The following is a 26,621-nucleotide window of genomic DNA, read 5'->3' on the forward strand; positions in this document are numbered from 1 at the left end:
GTATGTCAATGCCACCTTCTTCATGTATTTGTATGAGGTCTTCCCTGTCTGTGTTCTGATCTCCTCTTTCTAAGATCTGTTTATTTACTTGAAAGCCAGAGAGAGATCTTTCATCTGTTGGTTCACTTCCCAAATGGCTGCAACAGCCAGGGCTGAGCCAGGCCAAAGCAAGGAGCCAAAAGCTTCATTCAGGCCTCCCACATGGGTAGCAGGGGTCCAAGTACTTGGGCCATCCTCTGCTGCTTTTCCCAGGCCATTTTCCCAGGCCATTAGCAGGGAGCTGGGTAATAAGTGGAGAAGCTGGGACACAAACTCCAATATGTGCTGGTGGCATAGCAGCCGGTGGCTTAACCTGCTGTGCCACAATGCTGGCCCCATTAATCTCTTCTTATAAGGATACCAGTCACACTGAATTGAGGCCCACTCTAATGGCCTCATTTTATTTCGACAGCCTTCCTGAAAAGACCCTGTCTCAAACAAGATCACATCCTGAGGGGCTAAGGTGAGGACTCCAGTGGAGGAATTCTAGGGGACACCATTCAGTCTGCAACAGATAGGAGGTGATGCTTAGGGCAGAACTAGCAGCAGAGGTGTCGGGCCTTCTCCCCAGCAGAACAAACCAAAGCTTCCAAGTAGAGCTCACCCAAAGCTCACACCTAGCCTGGAACCCACCCTTGAAGTTCCCAGAATTGGGTTTTCAGGGGCTAAAGACCTTCAGCCTCAGGGCACTGTTCTCAGTCCTCAGTACCGCATCCCATAGGGCCTGCACTGATTTAGCCAGCTGCAGGGGTGGATGTTCAGCCTAGTGGTTAAGATGTGGGTTCAATCCCCAGCTCTAGCTCTCAAGTCAGACCCTAGGAGGCAGCACATGGTGGCTCACATACTTGGGTCTCTGCCAACCATGTGGGAGACCCAAATTGAGTTCCCAGCTCTTGGCTTCAACCTGTCCCAGTCTGAACCATTGCAGGCATTTGGGGTGTGAACCAGTGTAGGGAGCTCTCTGCCCTTCTCTGCCTCCCACCTCTGAATCTCAAGTATTACAAAAGCCAACAAACAAATCCACCTAGCCACAAGCAGTGGGCAGGACTCAGCAGATCCATCCGGGAGAAAGAGAGGCAGAAGGACAGGAAGCAGGGAACACTCTGATGAGCGCTCGGGGCCAGGCTCTGACTTGCTGTGCAGACAGGGAGAAAAAGACACAGGAGCCCAGAAGAACATTTTCCCCACCAAATGCAACGGTTCTTTCAAGGTCAAGTTCTGTCACTTGACAATGCTGACAGGTTACTAAGGTGGCAAGCTAAGTCTCGGGTGCAACTAGCAAGAGCATGTCATCAAGACAGGGTGGGCAGATGGAGCAAATTAAAATACTGGACACCCTGTTCAATTTGCATTTCAGATAAACGACAGATAACCTTTCAGTGCTTACGTATGCTGTGCACTATCTGGGACAAACTTGGACTGAGTTAGCACTGTTTATCTGGAATTAAGGTGTGACTGGGCTGCTGGGCTCTGGCTATCCACCCTCCCCCAGGATGCCGCTTCCCCAGCCTGTGGGTGCACATCTGGCATCTTCTCAGGCAGCCTGTTTCCCCACAGGAGCCAGCTACTCAGAGCAGGAGGTCCTGCCCAGAGACACCCCAGGGAGCTGGTCCTCGCAGGAGGGGCCCAGCAGCACAGCACACCCCTTGCCTGGGCCCCATCCCAGCTACGAGCCCTCCCGTGGGTGCCACGGCCCTGGCACGTGTTCACTTTGCAGATGAAAACTGCTGTGCCCCATGGTGGAGCCATCATGGACAATGTGCAAGGGGTCTTCACGTTCAAAGAAAATATTAGGAAAAAAAGCATGCATGGATTTCAAATTTTTACAGCAAAACACAGCCCATTTAATTCTTGTCCATGGACATTTTTAAGAGCCCTCCTACCCCAGGCCTTCTGCTCTGGTCTTCAGACAGCTATTACAAATTCTGTTATCACTAGCACCAGTAATGACAGTGGGAATGACAGAATGCTGCAGGCAGAGGGTCCAGTGACTGCAGGGTCTCAGCAAGGTGCTGCAGACGGCCTCTTCACACCAGATTTGCCAGAACGATGCCTATTTCTTCTGCCTGCACTGCTATAGATTCCTCCAACACTCAGTTCCCAAGGTTGAGTCTGCCAATCCCTCAGGGTACCCAGCTGCCTCCGGTCCAAAAGCCACCCAGAATCTGAACACTTCCCACTGCCACCACCACTCCACCACCTCTCCCCAGGTTGCCGCAGTAGCCGGGTTACTGACCTCTCTATGGTCTACTTTCAATCCAGCACCAACATATCTCTTTATTTATTTTTAAAAAAGATTTATTTTATATTTATTTATTTATTTATTTATTTAAAGAATGAAGGAAAGGCAGAGAGCAACAGATTTTCCATCCACTGGTTCATTCCCCAAATGCCCACAGCAGCCAAGACCATGTTCAGACTTGCAGAAGAGACAAGAGGGAAAAAAAGACACAGGAACCCAGCAGAACATTTTCCCCACAAAATTAAATCCTTTTAAAGTCAAGTCCTGTTACCTGGCAACACTGACAGGTTACTAATGTGGCAAGCCACATCTCAGGTGCAGCTAGCAAGAACACTGGGCCAGGATGAATCCAGGAGTCAGGAACTCCACCCGAGTCTCCCACGTGGATCACCATTTGCTGCCTTCCCTGGCAGGTTACAGAAAGCTGGATGGGAAGTGCAGTAGCTGGGAACTGGATACAAACTGACAAGTCAGGATCCTGACCCAGGTACTGCCACCATGAGAAGCATGTTGGTGTGCACAGTGACCCAGGAAGCATCTCCCACAGGACAACTAACTTTTCCAGTAGGGATAGCCCTGTACAGAGTATCAGGACAGGGACGAGGCCATGGTCACCATTAGGAAGGTTGCATGGCCTGAAGAAAGGATACCAGCCTTGGCTCCTGGGTCCTGGCTCCGCCCCTTACCCACTATGGTCAATACACAAAAGACACAGGTAATACTCACGGCTGGTTGGGGTGCATTACACACATGAGCTACACCCCAGCACCCAATGAGTGCTCCTTCTCATTGAGGTGGCTCTTCTCACAGGAAACTCCTTTTTTAAAATTTTCTTTGAAGACAGAGAGGCAAACTCACACACACACACACACACACACACAATCTGTTGGTTCACTCTCCAAATGTGTGCAACAGCCATGGATGGGCCAGACTGAAGCCAGGAGCTAGGAATGCCATCCAGGTCTCCCACGTGAATGGCAGGGACCCAAGTACATGAGCCATTATCTTCCGCCTCCCCCGGTATGCACTGGCAGGAAGCTGGATTAGAAATGGAATAGCCGGGATTCGAGCCAGGGACTCCAATATGGGAGGCAGGTTTACTAGGCGGCTACTTAACTGCTGTGCCAAGCCTGCCTGTCTCTCTCTTTTTTTAAACCAAGAGTCTATCTTATCTACTTTTTTTAAAAAAAGATTTATTTATTTATTTGAAAGTCAGAGTTATACAGACAGAGAAAGAGACCCAGAGAGAGAGGTCTTCCATCCGATGGTTCACTCCCCAAGTGGCTCCAACAGCGGGAGCTATGTCAATCTGAAGCCAGGAGCCAGGAGCTTCTTCTGGGTCTCCCACATGGGTGCAAGGGCCCAAGGACTTGGGCCAGCCTCTACTGCTTTTCCAGGCCATAACAGAGAGCTGGATCAGAAGTAGAGCAGCCAGGACTCAAACCAGTGCCCATATGGTATGCCAGCGCTGCAGGCAGCAGCTTTACCCACTACTCCACAGCGCCAGCCCCCACGGGCAACTCTTGACTTGTCACATTGTCCTGATGTTGGGCCCAGCTGCTTATTGCTGGGGGCAAGAGCGAAACACAAACAGCAAAGGGCACTGGGATGAGTTTAGAGAGACGACCTGGGAGCAGAGCCTTGTCCTGGGCTAAGTTCAAAAAACAGCAAGGCCTAGAAGGAAATAAAAATGTTTGTTTGAAATTTTCACTGACCTCCAGAGGGTTGTAGAAGCACTGACAACAACCTTGGCATAACTAAGAAAAGAGGTTACACACTTCCTAGCCTTCTAGGATTTCTGCTGTCTAGGCCTCTTCCACATTAGGGATCTCAGGCTTCCAGCCACATGGGCTGACCTCCAGCCACCTGCCTCTCTTGCATGGGCCTGGGTTTTCACCTGGCCATCAGCTTGTCTGTGTGGAGGCCCCTGGCGACACGTGCAGGTGCTCAGCTCACTTGACCCACACTGCACTCCCGGTGGCACACAGGCAGTGCACAGCACTCACACCCGCCAGGTCCACACAAGACCTGGAGAAGCAAATCTGCTGGGCTTTGGTAGCCGAATGTGAATGTGAGCCTGGGGTGGCTGGCAAAAGCTCCACAACTGCTTTACTGTGTAAGAGAGCAGGACCAAAGCTGCTGCCGGGGCAGGGGTGGGAGGGCGAGCTGCGGTTACTCCTCCAGATCCAGACCCCGTGAGCTCACACAGAGGGTCACCTCCTTCCTAGGGTCTCAGCAGTAGAGGCAGGAAGACTGCCCGGAACAAACAGAACACACACCCAGGAAGAGGGAGCTGCTGAGGACACAGGTGACAACTTGAATTTTAACTAAAAGAATTACAGCACTCAATGGGATTCCACCACAGCACACACAGGGCAAGACAAGGGTCCCTGTCGCTAAAAAAAACCAGTTTCCCAACTAAACAAAGAAGGTGTAGGTAGCTATACATGCTTGTGAGTTACTGACTCAGATCATCACAGCCAAGAAATAACCAAGCAGAGGAAATGGACAGCAGAAAGGACAAGATATGACACTGTGAGGTCACATTCTGAGACCCAGGGAGAGAAGGGGCAGATGAAGGAGGGGCAGGAACAGGCACCAACTTCTGGAAATAAGTGACAAGACAGACAAGGGCCGGTGCTGTGGCATAGCAGGTAAAGCCTCTACCTGCAGTACCAGCATCCCATATGGGCGCCAGTTCGAGTTCCGGCTGCTCCACTTCTGATCCAGCTCTCTTCTATGGCCTGGGAAAGTGGTAGAAGATGCCCCAGGTCCTTGGGCCCCTGCACTGGTGTGGGCATCCTGGAGGAAGCTCCTGGCTCCTGGCTTCAGATGGGCCCAGCTCTCGCCATTCTGGCCATATGGAGTATGAACCAGTGGATGGAAGATCTTTCTCCCTCTCTCTCTCTACCTCAATCTCTCTGTAACTCTGCCTTTCAAATAAATAATTTTTTTTTAAAAAAAGGAAAAGACATACGAAGGTAGATGCTAAAGTTCACAAACCCAAGAATAAAGACAGACAACCGCTTGGGCAGCACGAGCTGGGGCCTAAAAAAGAAATAGGGCCGGCACCGCGGCTCACTAGGCTAATCCTCCCCCTTGCGGCGCAGGCACACCAGGTTCTAGTCCCAGTCGGGGCGCCGGATCCTGTCCCGGTTGCCCCTCTTCCAGGCCAGCCCTCTGCTGTGGCCAGGGAGTGCAGTGGAGGATGGCCCAAGTGCTTGGGCCCTGCACCCCATGGGAGACCAGGAGAAGCACCTGGCTCCTGCCTTCGGATTAGCGCAGTGCGCCAGCTGCAGCGCACCAGCCGCGTCGGCCATTGGAGGGTGAACCAACGGCAAAGGAAGACCTTTCTCTCTGTCTCTCTCTCTCTCTCACTGTCCACTCTGCCTGTCAGAAAGAAAGAAAGAAAGAAAGAAAGAAAGAAAGAAAGAAAGGAAGGAAGGAAGGAAGGAAGGAAGGAAGGAAGGAAGGAAGGAAGGAAGGAAGGAAGGAAGGAAGGAAGGAAGGAAAAAGAAAAGAAAAGAAAAGAAAAGAAAAGAAAAGAAAAGAAAAGAAAAGAAAAGAAAAGAAAAGAAAAGAAAAGAAAAGAAAAGAAAAGAAAAGAAAAGAAAAGAAAAGAAAAGAAAAGAAAAGAAAAAAGAAAAGAGGTACAGGCTGGCCACGAACAGTGTCAGAGGTGCGCTGGATACTGGCAACTTCTGGGCACTGGGGGAACCTGAGACAATGTATACTCGGCTCTCAAGACAGAAGAAATCTGAAGAGGAGTCAGAGTCTGTTCCTCCAGGACCCAAGGCTGAGAGCAGCAATAAATGGATGTTGAAATGATCACTGTAGACAGACTACATTTTCAGCAGTAAGAAGACAAGGAATTGCCAAGATGGACCCAAACAATGCATCCTGGTTGTAAACTCCTCCTTAAAGTGTGTGACTGATTTTTTTTTTTTTTAACCCAAATGAGTGTGTTCCTTCGGCATCTTGTACAGCAGACATTCGGACATGCAAACACATCCCCACCTTTCAGGTCTGACAGCCTGCTGGATGAATGAGGAATTCAGCCCTGTTTCTGCCTTGCTCGCTGGCTCAGGGCACTCTGGGTAACCAAGCTGAGGGTCACAAGAGTACAGGTGTTCTTTATACGACATCTACTGTATTCTCAGGGAGGACACCAAAGCTGGCATTTATATACTGAAATCTGAGACGCAGGCAGAAATTCAGAAGTGATTCTGTTATCCCAGAAAACATTACTGTTCCATTGCTATATGTTTACTTTTTCTCAAGTGATGGTGGGAAGTAGCAACTGCATGCAGAGATATTAGCAATGAAAATTGTAAGTGATGGCAATACCTGACATTTACCCCTGAAAATATCCAGAGAACACCTTAATAGTGAGTAAAGGCTTTAGTTCATGGGTTTATTTATGTCAATGAAATTGCAGCATAATGGTTAATCCTCCGCCTTGCGGCACCGGCACACCAGGTTCTAGTCCTGGTCGGGGTGCCAGATTCTGTCCCGGTTGCCCCTCTTCCAGGCCAGCTCTCTGCTGTGGCCCGGGAAGGCAGTGGAGGATGGCCCAAGTGCTTGGGCCCTGCACCCCATGGGAGACCAAGAGAAGCATCTGGCTCCTGCCGTCGGATCAGCGCGGTGCGCCGGCCGCAGCACGCCGGCCGCGGTGGCCATGGAGGGTGAACCTACGGCAAAAAGGAAGACCTTTCTCTCTGTCTCTCTCTCTCTCACTGTCCACTCTGCCTGTCAAAAAAATAATAAATTAAAAAAAAATAGTGAGTCAAGGCTTTAGTTCATGGGTTTATTTATGTCAATGAAATTGCAGCATACAAGGACTGACCAAATCCTCAAGCCTAGGAGTGAGCCCTTACCATCAAAGGTGGCTATTAGACAGGAAAACAGAAACATCACTGGCAGAGGACCCTGTGCTAGCAGACACAGCCAAGCAGGCCCTGCCCCTTCCCCAACCTCAGGAAACCTGAACACCTCTGCACTTTCCCAGGTGTGCAGTAGAGTGACTTCAGCTATACCCAGACCACTGACCGCACAAAAAATTATCATTCCTGTACCACATTGTTAGCCTTTGAATTTTGACTCCTTAAAACATTAATAAAAGGTAACTTTAAAACTGGAGATAGTGTTCCTGATTCCTGGAAGTTCACTCTATAATTGGCTTCAGTATTGACTTCAGCAAGCATTTAGCCATTTGGACATTTGGTGTATTGTTTGTGTGTGTGTAATCTAAAAAAGTATAGTGGTAACTATAAGGGATTGTGTGTGTATAATAAAAAAGTTGAACACAGATTCTTGATAAAGAAGGTCTTGCTCTAGGGAAAACACTTTTAACTGGGGAAATAGCATGTTATTCTCAAATCACTAAACAAATATGCATTTAATTATGAGGTAGAAGATGACAGAGGGAGAAAAATATTACCATAATGAAAAATAAATTACCGACAATTGATTTTTGATAAGGGCACCAAAACAACTCAATGGGGAAAGAATGGTCTTTCCAACAGATGGTCCTGAAGCAACTGAATGCTACATGCAAATGGATAAAACAAGAACCTTACCTTACACCATACACAGAGGGCACCCAAAATAGATGGAGGACATGAAAGTGACAGTGAAAATATAAAGCTCTTAGAAGAAAATACACAAATAAACTTTAGTGATCTTGAACTTGTCAATGGTTTCTGAGTTACGACACTAGAAGCAAAAGAAGAAAAAGAAAAGAATGGGGCACGCATTGTGGTCTATCGGAGTGCTGGTAGGAATCCCAGCTACTCCACTTCCAGTCCAGCTCCCTGCAAATGCACCTAGAAAGCAGAGGAGGATGGCTCAAGTACTTGACTTCCCGCTGCCATGTGGGAGACCCAGATGGCTTCAGCCAGGCCCAGCCTCACTGTTGGTGACTATCTGGGAAGTGAACTAGCAAATGGAAGATTCATTCCCTCCCCTCACCCTCCCTCTGTCATTCCGCCTGTCAAATAAATATATCTTTTTTTAAAAAGCAGTAGGCTAAGAAATAAATAGATAAATGGAAATTCATCAAAACATGTATTCACCAAATGGAACGATAAATTTGTAAATTCTATATCTGGTAAAGAACATATATATCCAGAATATATAAAGAACATTTATAACTAAATAATAAACAGATAAATAATCCAATTTAACATGAGCACTAATCATGAGAGAAATACCGATCAAGACTTCTGGGTGATCCCACTGTACACCCACCCAATGGCCAGAATCAGACCCAAAGATAGTAACTAGTACAGGCGAGGTGAACAAATGGGAACACTCACATACTGCTGGTAGGACTATAAAATAGTAGATACATTTTGGAAAACAGTCTGCTAGTTTCTCAAAATGGTGAACATACAGTTACCATGCAATCCAGAAACTCGACCTCCTAGGCACATACTCAAGGAAAATAAAAAGTATGTCCACGTGAAAACTCATACAGGAGGCTGGCATTGTAGTGCACCAGCATCCCATACAGAGTTCTGGTTTGAGCTCCACTCTTGATCCAGTTTCCTGCTAACGTATCTGGGAAGGCAGCAAAAGATGGTCCAAGTACTTGAGTCCCTGACACCTACACAAGAGACCTGGATGGAGTTCCTGGTCAGGGCTTCACTGTGACCCAGCTATAACTGGGGAGTGAACCAGTGGATGGAAAAGCTCTCTCTTTCTGCCTCTCCCTCTCTCTCCCTGTCACTCTGCTTTTCAAATAAAAAAACTTAAAAGAAAAAAAAAGGAAATTTGTACATGAAGGTTCTGGCTATCACCATAAAAATAATTCAAACACTTATCAATTGATGAGTGGATAAATAAAATTCATTGGGATATTATTCAACAACAAAAAAGAATGCAGTACCTATATATGCAACCACATAGGTCAACCTTGAAAACATTATGCTAATTGAAAGAAGCCAATCAGAAAAGATCACATATTATGATTTCCACTTGTATGAAATGTCTGGAACAGGCAACTCTATAGAGAAGAAAATAAATTAGTGGTTGCTTAGGACAGGGGACAATGGCTTAAGTTTCTTTTGAGGGTGAAAGAATGTTCTAAATCTGTGCTGACGACTGCACAAACTGTGAATACATAATAAAGGCCACTGAATTATACATAATAAATAGGTGAATTGTATGGCACGTGAATGACGGTAGACCCTCTGTATCTGCACTTTGGCTTTCTGTGGTTTCACAGTCGAAGTCCAAAATAATCAATTCACAAGTTTTCACTTGCACTCAGTTTTGAGTATTGTGATGAAAATTTTGCTTCATCAGTCTGGGACATGAATCATCTCTCTGTCATGTGTATCCATCCTGCATATACTACCTGCCTGTCACTCACTTAGCAGCCATGCAGGTTCTCAGATAGGCTGCCACAGTATCACAGGACTTGTGTTCAAATGACCCTTATTTTACTTAATAATGATCACAGTGCTCAGACATAGCTATGCTGGCAACTTAGACATCCCAAAGAGAAGCTAGGAAGCTACGAAGTACTTACGTTAAGTGAAAAGGTAAACGCATAATAAGATATTTTGAGAGACAAAGAGTGAGGAATCACATTCATACACTTTTATTAGAGTACAATGCTGTGGGGAGCAACCGGACTAGACTAAGTTACTCGAATTAAGACTTATTCTATGCATCTGCTCTCCCACAATATGGCGCTGGGAGAGAAGTAAACAGCTTCCGCACAGCTGCCTCCAGTTCAACTAATAAACTGTAGGACTTGCTCCTGATTGGAGAGCAGCGTACTCGGCGTGTGGGCAGCCGAGTTAGGATTGGCGGAGGAGGACTATAAAGGAGGAGAGAGACGGCATGCACCGGGAACATCTATGGGGAACATCTAAGGGAACCCGTGCAGCCCCCGAGAAAGCCGGCCGGCGGTGTGCCGCTCCCCTGCGGAAGTGGGGAATGCGGCCAGGGGGAACTGCCCTTCCACGGAGGTGGAAGGGATAGTAGCCAACCCGGGAAGAACCAGCAGCAAACCCGGGGAGGGCCGAGCAGACAAAAGAACAGCGCAGGGTCTTGTGTCGTTCCTCCACGAAGAGGGGGAGCGACACAATGCTTTGACTGTTTTATCATCAATTATCCCTAATCTCTTATTGTACCCAATTTCTAAATTAAATTTTATCACAGGTATGTATGTACAGGAAAAAAGCATAGTATATATAGGATTTGGTACTATCTGTGGTTTCAGGCATCTACTGGGGGTCTTGGAATCTATACCCCTGTACATAAAGGAACCTACTATATATCTCAAAGCTGCTACTTTAAAAATGTAAAGATGCGGGCCGGCACCGCGGCTCACTAGGCTAATCCTCCGCCTTGCGGCGCCGGCACACCGCGTTCTAGTCCCGGTCGGGGCGCCGGATTCTGTCCCGGTTGCCCCTCTTCCAGGCCAGCTCTCTGCTGTGGCCAGGGAGTGCAGTGGAGGATGGCCCAGGTGCTTGGGCCCTGCACCCCATGGGAGACCAGGAAAAGCACCTGGCTCCTGGCTCCTGCCATTGGATCAGCGTGGTGCGCCGGCCGCAGCGCGCCGGCCGCGGCGGCCATTGGAGGGTAAACCAACGGCAAAAGAAGGAAGACCTTTCTCTCTGTCTCTCTCTCTCACTGTCCACTCTGCCAGTCATAAAAAAAAAAAAAAAAAAAAAAAAGGAAAGATGCGGAGTGGACAGTTAGCCAACTGTTTAAGATGCCCATATCCTGCACTAGATGCCTGGGTGCAATTCTCAGCTCCTGACTCTGTTTCCTGCTAATGCTGACCCTGTGAGTGACCCAGTGGTGATGGCTCAAGTGATTGGGTTCCTGCAATCTACATGAGCTGTAGGCATTTGGGGAGCAAGTCATCACACAGAATCAGTCTCCCCCAACACCAATAAATGAGTAAGTTTTTTTAAAAAATAAGAATTTCTTAAAGTTAAAAAAGATGAACTTGATCAAGATATCAAAAAAAACAAGGAAAAAAAGAAAAATACATCTAGTAAAATAAGATGAAAAGAATAAAATCACATTGGCATTATTTTAAATATGTTGATTTATCCAACATTAACAAGCCTATTAGTGTTGTATTAAAAATATATAACCACTGGTGCCAGCATTGTGGAGCAGTAGATTAAGCCTCTGCTGTGACCCTGGTATCTCATATCAGAGTGCTAGTTTAAGCCCCAGCCACTCTGCTTCCTGCTACGCTGGCTAGCCCAAGGTTTGGGCCCCCTGCTACCCACATGCGACTCAGATGGAGTTCCTGGCTCTTGGCTTCAGGCAAGCCTAATGCTGGCTGTTGTGGCCATTTGGGGAGTGTACCAGCAGATGGAAAAAAAAAAAAAAACTCTTCTTCCTTTCCCTTTCCTCCCTCCCTCTGCCTCTCTGTCACTGTGCTTCTCAAAGAGAGAATGATGTGTGTGTGTGTGTGTGTGTGTGTATCCATATGCTGTTCAAAAAACATAATGACAAATAAGGTTGGAAAAATATACCAGGAGAGTAAGACTAGGCAAATGCAAAGGAGAAAGCAAGTGTGGAGACATTCAAGGCAGACAAGCTGGACTTGAGGTTAAAGGTGCAAGCAGAGATTCACAATAGCTAAGACATGGAATCAACCTAAATGCCATCAACAGAAGACTGGATAAAGAAATTATAGGATATGTATTCTATGGAATACTAAGCAGGAATAAAAAAAAAAGAAAGAAAGAAATCTGGTCATTTGCAACAAAATGGAGGAATCTGGAAAACATCATGCTGAGTGAAATAAGCCAGTTCCAAAGGGACAAATACATGTTCTCCCTGATCTGTGACAACTAACTGAGCACCTAAAAGGAAACCTGTAGAAGTGAAACTGACACTATGAGAACAATGACTTGATCAGCCCTTGTCCTGACTGTCAAGGAACAGCTTACTATGTTATTCTTTTTAGTATTTTCTTTTTCTACTCTTTAATTAACACAGAATTATTATTAGGTGTTTAAATCCAATTGAAAATTGATCACTGTTAAAAATAAGAATGGAAATAAGAGAAGGAGATGTGCAGTTCGGCACATGCTCCCTCAGACTTACCCCTAAGGGTAAAGCTAAAAACTTGCCATGGGACTCCAAATCCCATTAAGTTGGCAGGTACCAATCTTACTAGTTAAAATGATCAGTTTAAGTTCATAACTGATCATAAAGATAGGATTACGTGTCAAAGGGATCACATAAATAAGACATAAGACCAGTGTCTGCTAATAATAACTGGTAGAATTAAAAAGGAGAGAACAATCCAACATGGGAAGCGAGATATACAGAAGACTCTTAGAATGACAAATGCCCCAAACAAAATTCTGGCCTCAGAATCAGCCCTGAAGGCATTCAGATCTGGCTAAAAAGCCCATGAGAGTTTCTCAGGCATGGAAAGATAAGACACTGTGGCAAAAAAAAAAAAAAAAAAAAAAAAAAAAAAAAAAAAAAAAAAAATTGACCTAAATGAAAGATCTCTGTGAGTGAGATCCTGGTGGAAAGAAAGGGTCATCAAAGAAGGAGGTATCTTTCTCTGAAGGGAGGAATGAACTTCCACTTTGATTATGGCCGTATCTAAATAAGTTCAGAGTTTGTGAACTCAAGAGGCTTCCATAGCTTTGGCAGCTCATGACAAGAGCCTCGGGTGATTACTGACATCATAAATAAGAGTGTCAATTGTTAAATCAACAACGGGAGTCACTGTGCACTTGCTCTCCATATAGGACCTCTGTCCTCAATGTGATGTACTATGAGAATTAATGGTAAAATTAGCCTTCAAACTTCAGTACTTTATACTTTGTGTGTCTGTGTGGGTGCAAACTGTTCAAATGTTTACTTAGTATATACTAAGTTGATCTTCTGTATATAAAGATAATTAAAAATAAATCTTAATGAAGAATGGGGTGGGAGAGAGAGTAGGAGATGGGATGGTTTGCAGGTGGGAAGGGGGTTATGGGGGGAAGAACCGCAATAATCCAAAAGTTGTACTTCCAAAATTTATATTTATTAAATAAAATTTTTCTATAAACATAATAAAGGTGCAAGCAGGATAAAGAAGGACATTATTAAAGGCATAATTCTGGAGGAAAGCATATAAAATATATAAGTATGTGTGTGCCAAACAATATAGCAGCTAGAAGCTTTAAAAAAGGAAGAACATGGTAAAAAATTAGCTTTTCAAATGACAATATCTCTAGAGCAAGAAAAAAAAAAGTAAAGACAAAAAGAAGATAGGTACCCTTACTTTCCACAGACCCAATTTTTAAACTTCCACATTTATTAAGAGTAATTGTGTACTTGACAACAAAGAAAACCTTCACAAATATTTCCAACTAAAAATATAAAGGATACTTTAAGTTTTTTAAAAAATGTATGTTTATTTGAAAGGCAGAGGTACAGCCGGTGCCGTGGCTCGATAGGCTAATCCTCTGCCTGCGGCGCCGGCACCCCAGGTTCTAGTCCCGGTCAGGGCGCCGGATTTTGTCCCAGTTGCTCCTCTTCCAGTCCAGCTCTCTGCTGTGGCCTGGGAGTGCAGTGGAAGATGACCCAAGTGCTTGGGCCCTGCACCCACATGGGAGACCAGGAGAAGCACCTGGCTCCTGGCTTCGGATCAGCATGGTGCGCTGGCTGCACCATTGTGAGGTGAACCAATGGAAGACCTTTCTCTCTGTCTCTCTCTCTCTCTCTCACGGTCTACTCTGCCTGTCCAAAAAAAAAAAAAAAAAAAAAAAAAGAAAGAAAAAAAAAAGAAAGAAAGAGGAGGAAGAGACAGAAAGAGACAGAGATATCTTCAGCTGCTGGTTCACTCTCCAACTAACTGCAAAGCAAGAGCAGGGCTCAGTCTGAAGCCAGGAGCTTTTTCTGGGTATCCCACGTGGGTGCAGGAGCACAATGGTCATCTTCTGCCACTTTCCCATGTGCATTAGCAGGGAGCTGGATTGGAAGTGGAGCAGATGGCATGCGAACTGGCACCCATGTGGCTTGCTGGCATCATGGGTGTCAGCTTTACCTGCTATGCCACAATGCTGGCCCTAAAGGATACTTTTTGATCACACTTCAGTAAAACTGCTATATACATTATGTTAACATACTATGTCAAAGAGGAAACAAAAAAATGAAGACTGAAGGAAATCTTGAAAGTAATGGAAAAGCGAAAATTTCATTTCAAAACTTAGAAAATACATTAAAAGTTATAATTTGATGCAATTTCAGTGTTAACTCTCTTTAATATGGGAGAAAATACTTTAAAATTCAAAAGGATCTTTATACTTATCTACAGCAACTAGGGTAGTTTAATAAATCAAAGGAAGGAAGTTATAATAAAGATGAAACTTGGAAGTAATAAAAATATGTAAGAGGGGCCAATAAACTCAAACTGGTTCTTTAAAGAGAACAATAAAACAGAAAACATCACACATGCCCACATAAGGAGAAGATAAGGAATAAGCATGTGGAGAAGAGAGAATAAAGGGGCTTGGGTGAAGAAAGAGGTGTGCAAAAAAGACAAAATGAGCATCAGGAACACACGGAACTTTTTACATTGATAAATGTGAAAACCTTGGAAGCAATGATGACTTCCTAGGAAAACACAAATCATCCAACAGTAGAAGTGTAGAAATGTTCAGAAAAAGGCTCCCAAGCCAGACAGGTTCACAGTTGAGTTTTATCTAATCTATAACTCTATTGTTAAATGGCAGGAGGCAATTAAAAATAATAAGCCAATTAATTTTATGAAGCCAAGCATAATTTTCATAACCAAACCTGAGAAATAAGATGAGAGCCTATTAACAAATCTGGCTTATGATTGATTAGTTACAGAAACTCTGAAGTAATACAAGGGATCTTCAAAAAAATTCATGGGAAATATGCATTATGAAAAAAATTATGCAAGGATTTCAATTTTATTTCACCAAAATAAACTTATCTTTTCACTCCATTTTCCATGAACCTTTTGAAGTACTCTTGTATTAGCAAACAACAAATTCAACTGTCCAGTAAAGAGCTATGGACAAGACCAACCTGGCTTTATTCCAGGCATGTAAGGGTAGCTCAATACCAGGATATCAACAAAATCATTTCCCCAGGAAATTACATATGGGGGCACATATTTGGCACAGCAGTTAAGACACAGGTTATTGACAACCACATCCCATATCAGAGCACCTGGGTTCAAGTCCTAACTCTGCTCCTGATTCCAGTGTCCTGCTAATATGCTCCCTGGGAGGCAGCAGATGATGGGCCAAGCGCTTATTACCTGCCACCCATGTGGGAGACCTGTATTGAGTTCCCAGCTCCTGGCTTCACCCTGGCCCGGCCCTGGCTGTTGCAAGCATCTCTGTCTCTTCTCTTTCTCTCTCTGCATTTCAAATAAAATGAATACATTTTTTCAAAACTTAAATGTAGAAAAAAAATAATAGCAATAAATGCTAAAAAGGTATTTGACAAAAGTTAAGCAGCCATTCCTTAGAAAAATTAAAACTAAATAAGAGCTTGATTTTAAAATGGTTATAAAATGAGATAATAGGGGCTAATGTTGTGGCACCGCATATTAAGCCTCTAGTTTCAATGCCAGAATCCCATATCAGACTGCCAGTTTGCGTGTCGGCTGCTCTGCCTCTGATCCAACTTCCTGCTAATGTGCCTGGGAGGCAGAAGAGGACGGCTCAGGAACTTTGGCCCTTGCCCCCCTTTCTTTGTCACTCTGTTTTTCAAACAAATAAATCTAAAAAAGAGAAAATATTTGTTATTCAATAACTACCTCCCAATTGCAAAATAACTCTACACATTTACAAATGTGCTTGTGCATTTGTGTAGATTCAGGAGGGAAGGGGAAGGGGGTTACAATAAAAAAAATAGTGGGAAAAAGGTAAAAAGGGACTTTAGTTCAAAGCCATGTATGATATTTTACCAATGCATCTAAATAAAATTTTACATGTATATTTTTTAAAAGATTAGACACAATGCTAAAACTATCAAGAAAAAATGTACTACTTTTCCTTTAACTCCACAAGCACCACTTGGATTCCCAGTACAACTTTCAGGGTAATATAATTTAACTACTGTCTTTAACTGTACTCAATTTTTTAAAGGCAGAGTTATATACAGAGAGAGAGAGAGAGAAAGAGAGAGAGAGAGCTTCCATCTGCTGGTTCACGCCTCAGATGGCTGCAATGGCCCACGCTGAGCCAGATGAGCCAGGCTGAAGCCAGGAGCTAGGAGCTTCATCCTGGTCTCTCAAGTGGGTGCTTGGGCCATCCTTTACTGCTTTCTTGGACCACCAGCAGGGAGCTGGATCATAAGTGGAGCAGCCAAGACATGAACTGGCACCATATGGGATGCTGGCATCCCAGGAAGCAGGTTTACCTATCATGCCACAATGCTGGCCCCTATATCCATTTTTTAAAAAAGATGTATCTATTTGAAAGGCAGAGTGACAGAAAGAGATGAGATGGGTGGGTGGGGGGGGTAGTGTATAGATCGAGATCAAGAAAGATCTTCCACCTGGTTCATTCCCCAATGTCACTCCCCCTCTTCTCGGAGGAACGACACAGGACCCTGCGCTGTTCTTTTGTCTGCTCGGCCCTTCCTGGGTTTGCTGCTGGTTCTTCCCGGGTTGGCTGCCGTCCTTCCACCTCCGTGGAAGGGCGGTGCCCCCTGCCACTTTCCCCACTTCCACAGGGGAGCGGCACGCCGCCGGCCGGCTCTCTCGGGGGCTACTCAGGTGTTCTTTCAGGTGTTCCCCTTAGATGTTCCTGGTGCATGTTGTCTCTCTCCTCCTTTATAGTCCTCTTCCACCAATCCCAACTCTGCTACCCACACGCCAAGCATGCTGCTCTCCTCCAATCAGGAGCAGGATCAGCTCCTGCAGGTTATCACTCAAGTTGGCGAGAGGCAGCTGCGTAGAAGTTGTTTACTCCCTTCTCAGCACCATATTGTGGGAGAGCAGATGCATAGAATAAGTCTTAATTCCAGTAACTTAGTCTAGTCCGAGTTGCTCCCCACACCCCAAATGGCCACAAAGGCCAGGGCTGGGCCAGGCCAAAGCCAGGATCCTGGAACTTTACCTGGGTCTCCCACGTGGGTGGCAGGGGCCCAAGCACTTGGGCCATCTTCTGCTGCTTTCCAAGGTGCATTAACAGGGAGCTGAGCAGCTGGGAACTGAACTGGTGTTCTGATAAGGGAATCCGGCATCACAGGTGGCAGCTTAACCTGCTGTGCCACAACGCTGGCCACTCAGCTGTACTCTTTAATGGAATTTGAATCACATTATTGGCTGCAGGTCAGAGTCTGGGCACAGACACCCACACCCCTACTCATAGCCAGACTCCAGGCCTGCCAACCTCCATGTGCTTTCTCTGGGGGAGACTCTTTGGAGCTGTTAAGGAGCAGGGTTTTGCGCACACAATCCCTTCTGCTTGGTGCACCTGTATCCATCAAGTTTTCTGTGGCTCTAAAGACATCTGCAAGCAGGCTCCTCCTAGATGCACCTGTATCACACTGTATCATACAGTATTACACTGCCCCACAATTACTCATGGGCCATCTGTCTGTCTTCATCCTTAGGACCTAGGCTGGTTTAGGGTTTGGTGCACACTAGATATTCTATAAATATATATCAAAATAATACAATGTAGTTAAAGGAGGATATAAAGTGCACACTCAAAACCTTTCCTTTTCAAGGCGTGCATTAGCAGGATGTTAGATCAGAAGCAGAGCCAGGCCTCAATCCAAATCCTCCAACATGGGACACAGGTATCCCAGGGACAGTTTAACTGCTGTTTCACAAGGCCTCCCCCACACAGTGTGAATATGTACTGGCTGTTATTTACCTAAAATTCACCCTGTCAACCTTAAAGAAAAGCAGTTGTGGTCCACAGTTTCCAATTAGGTTCTGTCCCGAGACCCTCCTGGCACTCTGAAGGCCCATCCCCTAAATGCCATTGGTTGTGGTCCAGTGCCCTAGCCAGCCAAAGGAAACACAGCCAAGGACAACAGATGGGAAATGCTGCTGAAATCCCAGTGCTGAGGAGCAACCCAGACAGGACATTTCCAGTTACCTCCAGTGCTGGGACCTGAGCAAAGCCAGCCTCACTCCAGGCAGAGGAGGAAGGCGATGCAGACTGCTTTCCCCATGCATTCTGATGCGAACTGTACTCTCAGAAAACCTCAAAGCCTCTTGTGGTCCACCCAGCATGGGAGTTCCAGGAACACGTATTAAAGGTAGCGCTGGTGGAAGATGTCACATTCCCCAGCTGTGTAAAGGCTCAGGACTCTCGGTACCCACTCTGCACAATTCATCCGTTGCCCTAATCTATGTTCTCTTTGTAACGCTGTTGCCCAAATTAGAGAAATTTCATCTCTTTGTCACCTCTAAGGTGATTCCATTTTCTGTTGCCTTTGCCATGGAGGCCTGTTGGACGCTTTGAAACATCAAAGTCAAATGTGGCCGACGCCGCGGCTCAATAGGCTAATCCTCCACCTGCAGCGCCAGCATATGGGGTTCTAGTCCCGGTCAGGGCGCCGGTTTCTGTCCCGGTTGCCCCTCTTCCAGGCCCGGGAATGCAGTGGAGGATGGCCCAAGTCCTTGGGCCTTGCACCCGCATGGGAGACCAGGAGAAGCACCTGGCTCCTGCCTTCGGATCAGCACAGTGTGTCGGCCGCAGCACACGGGCCGCCGCAGCCATTGGAGGGTGAACCAATGGCAAAGGGAAGGACCTTTCTCTCTGTATCTCCTCTCTTTCTCACTGTCCACTCTGCCTGTCAAAAAATTTTAAAAAATTTTTAAAAAATTAAATAAAATGTATGGGGTTGGGGGAGAATTGTGGCCACAGTAGGTTAAGCAACTACCTGTGACTAGCCCTAGAGTGCCAGCTTGATCTCAGCTACTTATCTGCCTGTAATAAGCCTTGGAAAGCAGAAGATGGCCCAAATACTTGGGTCCCTGGCACCCACATGGAAGATCATGATGAAGTTCCAGGCTCCTGGCTTCAGCCTGGCACAGCCCCAGATGTTGTGGTTTTTTGGGGTATGACCCAGCAGAGGGGGAGATCTATTCCTCTGCCTCTCTCTATAACTCTCAAATAATAAAATAAATCTTAGAAAACATATCTACTTCGGGGTCTGGCATTGTGGCACAGTGGGTTAAGCTGGTGATTTTGATGTCAGCATCCCCATATCAGAATGCTGGTTAAAGTCCCAGCTGCTCTAGTTCTGATTCAGCTCCCTGCTACTGGGCCTGGGAGAACAATGGAAGCTGGCCCAAGTATGTCTGGGCCCTTGCCACCTATGTGGGAGACCCTGATGGATTTATAGGCTCCTGGTTTCTACCTGGCACAGTCATTTGGAGAATGATCAAGCAAATGGAAGATCTGTGTCTCTCCCTCCCTCTCTGTCATTGCTTTCAAATAAATAATTTTTTTTTTACAAAAATCTACTTCTTCAGCCATCTATTCTTTTGTTCATGTTAATCATTCAACAAAAAGTAAGTACTTCTGTTCTGTGACCAAAAGCATACAAGGCCTCTGCATATGTGGGAAATGAATTAGCTTATGCAGGATGGCAACTGGTGCTTGGAGCCACCCAAGGAACAGTGGTGATTTAGGTTTCTTGGAGATGGAGTTATCTGCATGAGGAGCCGGCCAACAAGCGAGGGTTCCATTCAAACACAGGAGGAAGCATCTGCCAGGTAAGGGTCAGGAAGACAGAGTCTCCCGGATGGACAGAAGATTAAGTGGCAACAGACTTGAAAGTAAGACAAGGTGATACTGGAGAGGACATGCAGGGTGGCCTGTGAACCTGGAAGCTACAGTAAGGAATCCAGAGTTCCTTCCAGCTTGCATGAGAAGCCAACAGGATGGTTTGCAGCAGAGAAGTAAGTAGATAACGCTTATGTTTATAAAATATCACTTTTACACCATAGACAAGAGTGGAACTGGAAATCCAAGTAGAAAAAGCTCCAGCACCCTGCAAAGGAGGGATGCTGTCCCCAGGTAAAGTTGGCAACAATGGCAGGGACAGCAGAAGTGGAAGATCTGGGCTCCTAACGGTTTTAATGAAAGTGATTTCTTAAATATAATTCAAGAGTGCCCAGCTGTTCCTGCTTTTGTAGCAATCCTCCCTAGAGCTCACAAACAAGAAGGAAGAAAAGCTCTTTCTGCCATGTGCCAAGCACCGCCTTCCACAATAAGATATTGCAGGTGTTATTCCTTCTAGCCTGACATCTCCACCCCCAGATCACACAAGGATATCATCGTGGATTGAACAGGATTTGGCCCTCCAAACTTGAGCAGAGGCCTTGGGTTAAATGATGAATGGACTAAGGATGGAGACTTGATCTAACTATTGTCCAGGAGGTGGACTCAGGAAGAGGTCTTAGGACACAGAGGGTGTACCCTGGCAGGTAGTTCTTATCAGAGGGCTGGTTAATTAAGCCAAGATCAGCCCACATCCTCTCTGTTTCATGGCTTACCACGTGATCATCCCTCCGGCACCCTTCAGCCTCATCAGATGCCTGCGCCAACAGACTGCCTGATTTCAGACTGTGAAGCTCCAAACTGCAAGCTGAAATAAATCCTCCTTCCTAAGAAGCTCCTCTCAGGTATTTTAGTCAAAGACACGAAAAGCTGACTAACAGAGACTTCAAAAAGGTTTATGGGAAATGAGATTAAAAGGCAAGTTTATTTTGGTGCAGAAAACTTTTGAAATCCATGCCAAGGGTCTTCAAAAAGTTCATGAAAACATGCATTATGAAAAACTATGCATGGACCAAAATATCCTTGGCAGATATAGTGTAACAGTTAGGCTGCTACTTGAGTTTCCTGCAGCCCATATTGGAGAGCCCAAGTTCGAGACCCAGCTCTACTCTCCAGTCCAGCTTCCTGCTGATGCACACCCCAGGAGAAAACAGGTGATGGCTTCAGTGCTTTGGTCCCTGCCACCTGCATGGGAGACCCCGAGAGTGTTCCTGGCTCCTGGCTTTGGCCTTGGCCCAGTCAAGACGGTTACAGGCATTTGGAGAGTGAACTAACAGATAGAGGACCTCTTCTGACTCTATCTTTAAATACATTTTTTAAAGGTCAAAAGGATAACCACAGAATGGGAGGAAACAGAAGTCATCTATTTGATAAAGAATTTATATCTAAATTAAGAACTAAAATTCAACAGAAAAATTCTGCACCAAAATGAACTCCTCTTTTAATTTCATCTTCCATGAACTTTTTGAAGTACTTTGTGCTTCTACACACCAATAATGACTTTATTACATTACCTATTGTTATCATTTTCCCTTTTCCTTCCTTAAATACCCTGGCACTTCTCCATAGATCCTACTCTAAGTACTCACTTTAAGGCAGCTGAGTTTTGGGGCATGTAGCGTTGCCTGCCTAGGGTTAAAATGGCATCTGTTCTCTCACCTGTCTGCCTTTGCCCCAACTGCTCTCCTGCGACAGTCACTTCTCCTTCCTCTTCACCTGGCTAATTCTGTTTTGTTGAAGATGCAGCATTGGGGCCATCTCTGCCAAAAGCACCAGCTATTCCCGCCCCACACCTTGGGAATCCCACACACGTTCCTGTTCACCTTGATCACACCACTCACCAGAGACACTTACCTCTTGTTCCTCACTTTGTCTCTCCTACTGGACCCCAGGGGAGATGTCTTCCTTATCATTTTATCCCAGCAGGGATCAACGTGCCTGCTCAATTAATGCACAGGTATCTCATTCATTGTTGGTGGCAGTGTAAATTGGAAAACCATCTGACAGCAACTACTGAAGCAGAGGTTTTCAGTGACTAGTGATTTTGCCCCAAGGGGACACTTGGAAATATCTGGAGACACATTTGATTGACTCAACTGGGAAGAGGGCATTTAGTGAGTAGAGGCCTGGAATGCTGCTAGCTGTCCTACCATGCACAGAAGAGCCCCACAAATGATTACCTACTGTAAAATGTCAATATGCCCAGGATGAAAGACCTTATTCTGAAGGTAAACATATACCTACCCTATGACCCAGCAATCCCACTCCTAGGTATATATGTCAAAGACAGATGATGTCCATGTCCATCAAAAAAACACATGCAAGGGATAAGATGTTTGGCCTAGGGGTTAAGATGCTGGTTAGCTAAGACGCCTATATCCCCATTAGAGTATCTGTGTGTAACACCTGCCTCCGCCTCTGCCTCCGGACTCCAGCTTCCTGTTATTGCAGCCCCTGGAAGGCAGCAGTGATGGCTCAAGTAACTGGGTTACTGCCATCCATGTGGGAGACCTGGGTGGAGTTCCAGGCTCCTGGCTTTGGCCCCAGCCAGTAGAACTGGGGGCTTGGTGGGCTTTCAGGAAGTGAACCAAGCAATGGGAGTATTGTGCTCTCTCTCAGATAAATACTTTTTAAAAAACTACATGCAAGAATGCTTGTCACAGCTTCATTTATAAAAGCCCCCCAACTTGGAAGAACCCCAATGCCCACAGGTAGAAAAATGGATTAACTGTAGCATGTTTGGATAATAGAGTATACCCAGCAATACAAAACTGAGGCTGCTACATTCAATAACATGGATGATTCTTAAAGATAAAACCATATAATAGGCAATTTTGACCTACGGTGATGGAACTCAGAATAGCAGCTACCAGAGCAAGTGTGGCACAGTCATCATTTAGGATGCCCACAGCCCACACCCAAGTGCCACTTCAAGTCCCAGCTGCTCTGCTTCCGATCTGCCTTCCTAATAATGGCCTGGAAAAGCAGCAGATGGCTCACGAGCCAGGGTCCCCTGCCGTTCACACAGGAGATCCTAGGTGGATTTCCTGTGGCTGCTCAGCTCCAGCTGTTGTGGCCATTTGGGGAGTAAATCAGTAGATGGAAGATCTTGCACTCGACACTCTCTATCACTCTGCCTTTCAAATAAAATAAATACATCTTTTAAAAAAGACGAGAACGGTGGCTGCCTCCAGGAGAAAGGCAGGATGGAGCTCTTGGGGTGCTGGGCCTGTTCTTTACCTTGATCTGGTGGTAGGTACATGGGTGTACACATGTAAGAATTCACTGATCTGTGCACGAATGACTCATGCACTACAGGTGTATCACATCCCAGTGACTTTTACTAAATCAAACAGTACCCTAAGAGCCACCCTACCCAAGGGAATCAGACACTGGTGTGCTGCCCTGTCAGCTAGCATAGGTTCTAATGGACTCTCTGGCATACTGCTGGCATGAGTTTAAGTAGGTACATCTCTGGAAGGTTCTTTCACAACAGCTATTGAAACCTTAAAAAGTGGATAAACTCTTTTCCATCATTTTATACTAAGATATACATTAAGGATGTGCCCACAAACTTACACTTCAAGACTATTCATCATAACATCAATATAACAGCAAAAAAAAAAAAAAAAAAAAAAAAAAAAAAACACCAAAACCAAAACAAAGAAACACCTCAGTGCTAACCAAAGGGAACCATAGAATATTACGGATTCACTAAAATATCTTTTAAAAATGGAAATGGGAAAATGTTCACATATATTAATTACATTTAAAAATCAGGTCTCCCAGACAAAGATCCTGGCTCGTGGCTTCAGCATAGCCCACCCATCTGGAGAGTGAACCAGCAGATGGAAGATATCTCTCTGTGTGTCTCTCTCTCCCTCTCTCTATAACTCTTTCAAATAAATAAGTAAGTCTTTAAAAAAAAAAGTCTCCCTCACAATATGTAATCTAAAATCTCTGAAGTATAGGTTCAATATGTCAACTGTAGTTATTGCTTATTAATTAAAGGCAATGGGATTCTAAAGAGCTTTTAATCATTTTTCTCATTTTTATTTGCTTTCCAAAATGAATACATATTACGTGCTAATAAGAAAAAATATACAGTCACGCTCTTAAAAAGGAAGGTGGGATTTAGATTTCAAAACTTGCTGCAGTGTGTCAAAGCCTACCTCCTGCAAAACACTACAAGCCCCCATGACAGGACACAGGGAGAGCAAGGATCAAATAAGGAACCAGAAAAATTCTAGGTTCCTCTCTTCCATATGGGGACTGTGGTGCTGATGACACAAATCTATTCATGTGTTAAAACTCAAAGAACTGTAAACCACCCCCCAACAAAGTTAAATGCAATCCCATGTACCATAATCAACATTTGTCTCAAAATATTTATATTTTGACTCAAAAATGTTCTAGTGGGTGGCAGTCCTAGTCCCAGCTGCTGCTCTTTCCATCCAGCTCCCTGCTAATGGTCTGGGAAAGCAACGGAAGATGGCCCAAATGCTTGGGCCCCTGAACTCACATGGAAGACCTGGAATAAGCTCCTGGCTCTGGATCGGCTCAACTCCAACTATTGCGGCCATTTGGAGAGTGAACCAGCAGATAGAAGACCCATCTCTGTCTCTCGCTCCCTCTGTCTGTAACTCTACCTCTCAAATAAATAAGTAAAATAGTTATTAAAAAAAAAAGTTCTAGTAAAAAAAAAGTTTTACTTTTCCCAAATAATCAAGTCTGAATAGTTGGATAGTGATTACTTAACCAGGTAACCTCACCCCCATCAGACAGTGGCTCATAGACACACATGTATTCTCCTTAAAGCAGACATGGCAATTGTTCTGCCAGTGTGCTCGTGAAGAGTAAGTGTGATAATGCATGACAAAGCAAGCTACAAAGAGAACTACTGGTTCTCTCCAGGTGCCTGGTTCACCTAGCACACAGACAGACACCGGGAAAGGAGCCCAACGGTGAGGCCATGGCATGAGGGCACATGGTAGTCTGGCACTGGATTTCTTAGGGAGTGTTGCCCAAAGTTTCTCTTGTAGTCCACCAAGGTTCGAAGTTCCTCCTGCAGTTGCAGAATCGGAGGTAGCACTAAAGGTGGAGCAAGCGTCTTCCCAGAACATTATAGAGACAGATCCAGATATCTGAGCTCACAAACAGCTTCAAAGCAGACAGTCTTGGTTTAAATCTGATTTTCAGAGGAAAAAAAATTCTCTCTTGTTACTTGCTAGTCAAAAAGGCTTTAAACCAAATAAACCAAGGACAAACTGTGAAGATAAGATTCATTAATTGTCAAGGCCATATGTGTCTCTCCCCCTTCCCAAGGTCATGCCTCCCTAGTGAGTGATGAGAGGGCTGCTGTCCATGGGCAGAGAAAACCTCTTTGATGAAGTCCAGCCTCTAACAGAAAGAGCCAATGGCTCAGATCCCAGTCCGCAATGACAAAGGACCCGACAAAGCCAAGCAGACCGGGACCCTGTAGCATGTGTGAATCTGCCTGTTCCTTTGCCTCTTCAGAGGGAACGGATCACAGGACTGCTTGGAATTAAAAAAACCAAAGGGCAGACGGGCCTGAATTTCATGTTGTTTCCAGAGAGTGAGCTCGCATGCTGTGTTGGTTATTTGTGCAGTGAGCAGGCAAGGCTGACAGCTTGAGGGGACTGTTTCAGGGACATCTGCTGCCAAGGCCCAGTAAGAGAGGGTCCTGGGCCCTGAGCTTCCAGGGAGCAGTGCAGCTCCCAGACTGACCCTCCATCCTGGCAGGGGTGAAGAGCCCGTCGGCAGCCCTGCAAGCAGTGTTTACATTTAAAGCATCCGGCAGGGATTCCACACCTGAAATCATAGCCAGAACCTGGCAGAGGTGACAGAAGACAAGGGGGTGGCGAGAGGACCCTCTCCACCTGTAATTGCTGGCTGCAACCCCAAGAGCCTACACCAGGACACTAACTATGCTGAAAACAGAAGGAAGGGGCTGGGAGGACTAGAACAGCTTGAAGACTGGTTGGTATCCTCAGCTACAGAAATGCTGCTGTTAGGGTTGGCCCCAGATCTAGCTCTGCTGCCTCCTCCTCTCAGCTGGATACCAGGCATCTCCTTACTGTGAGCACCCCCACTGCAGGGGCCACATGTACAGTGGTCTTGGTGTCTACCTCCCTCGGGTACAGGGACTCCCAGAAAAGGTTTCTAGAGCATCAGAAGGCTCAGAAGTAGCAGTTGTAACCTCTTTCTGATAGAAGGAACCCTACTCGGTGCAAACTAGCGTTGAGCAAAACACATTCACACACAGTACAGTTACACATTTCCACATCTGTGCGCTCACATATGACACACCTTGATTTACCTGTATGCACACCTGTTTTTACAATGGGAGCAAGGCAGAAAGCCTTGTGAATCTAGAATTCTGGGCTTTCCTTGTTGACAGTGACAGTGACAGCAGTGACAGCAATTTCGGTGACAAAGTTCCTATTATGAAGCCTGATTACAGATGGATGTGTCACCTGCTAGCTCTTCTCCCAACCCCACCCCACTCACTCCTTAACAAACTGGGGGACAAAGACCGGAGA

General features: G+C 45.6%; 1 protein-coding gene and 1 long non-coding RNA gene across 2 annotated transcripts in view; both read right to left on the reverse strand.

Moving 5' to 3' along the window:
- The window catches only part of LOC138844968 (uncharacterized), a 29,728-nt gene extending 16,991 nt beyond the window's left edge, over positions 1 to 12,737 (reverse strand). Inside the window, exon 1 of the long non-coding RNA XR_011381502.1 lies at positions 16 to 12,737. This is a non-coding gene — a long non-coding RNA (uncharacterized lncRNA). The remainder of the gene's footprint in view (positions 1 to 15) is intronic.
- The window catches only part of PGBD5 (piggyBac transposable element derived 5), a 96,757-nt gene that overhangs the window by 67,283 nt on the left and 2,853 nt on the right, over positions 1 to 26,621 (reverse strand). The gene's annotated exons all lie outside the window — the stretch shown is intronic.

The sequence above is a fragment of the Oryctolagus cuniculus genome, chromosome 13 (assembly GCF_964237555.1).
Source record: "Oryctolagus cuniculus chromosome 13, mOryCun1.1, whole genome shotgun sequence".
Lineage (NCBI taxonomy): Eukaryota > Metazoa > Chordata > Mammalia > Lagomorpha > Leporidae > Oryctolagus > Oryctolagus cuniculus.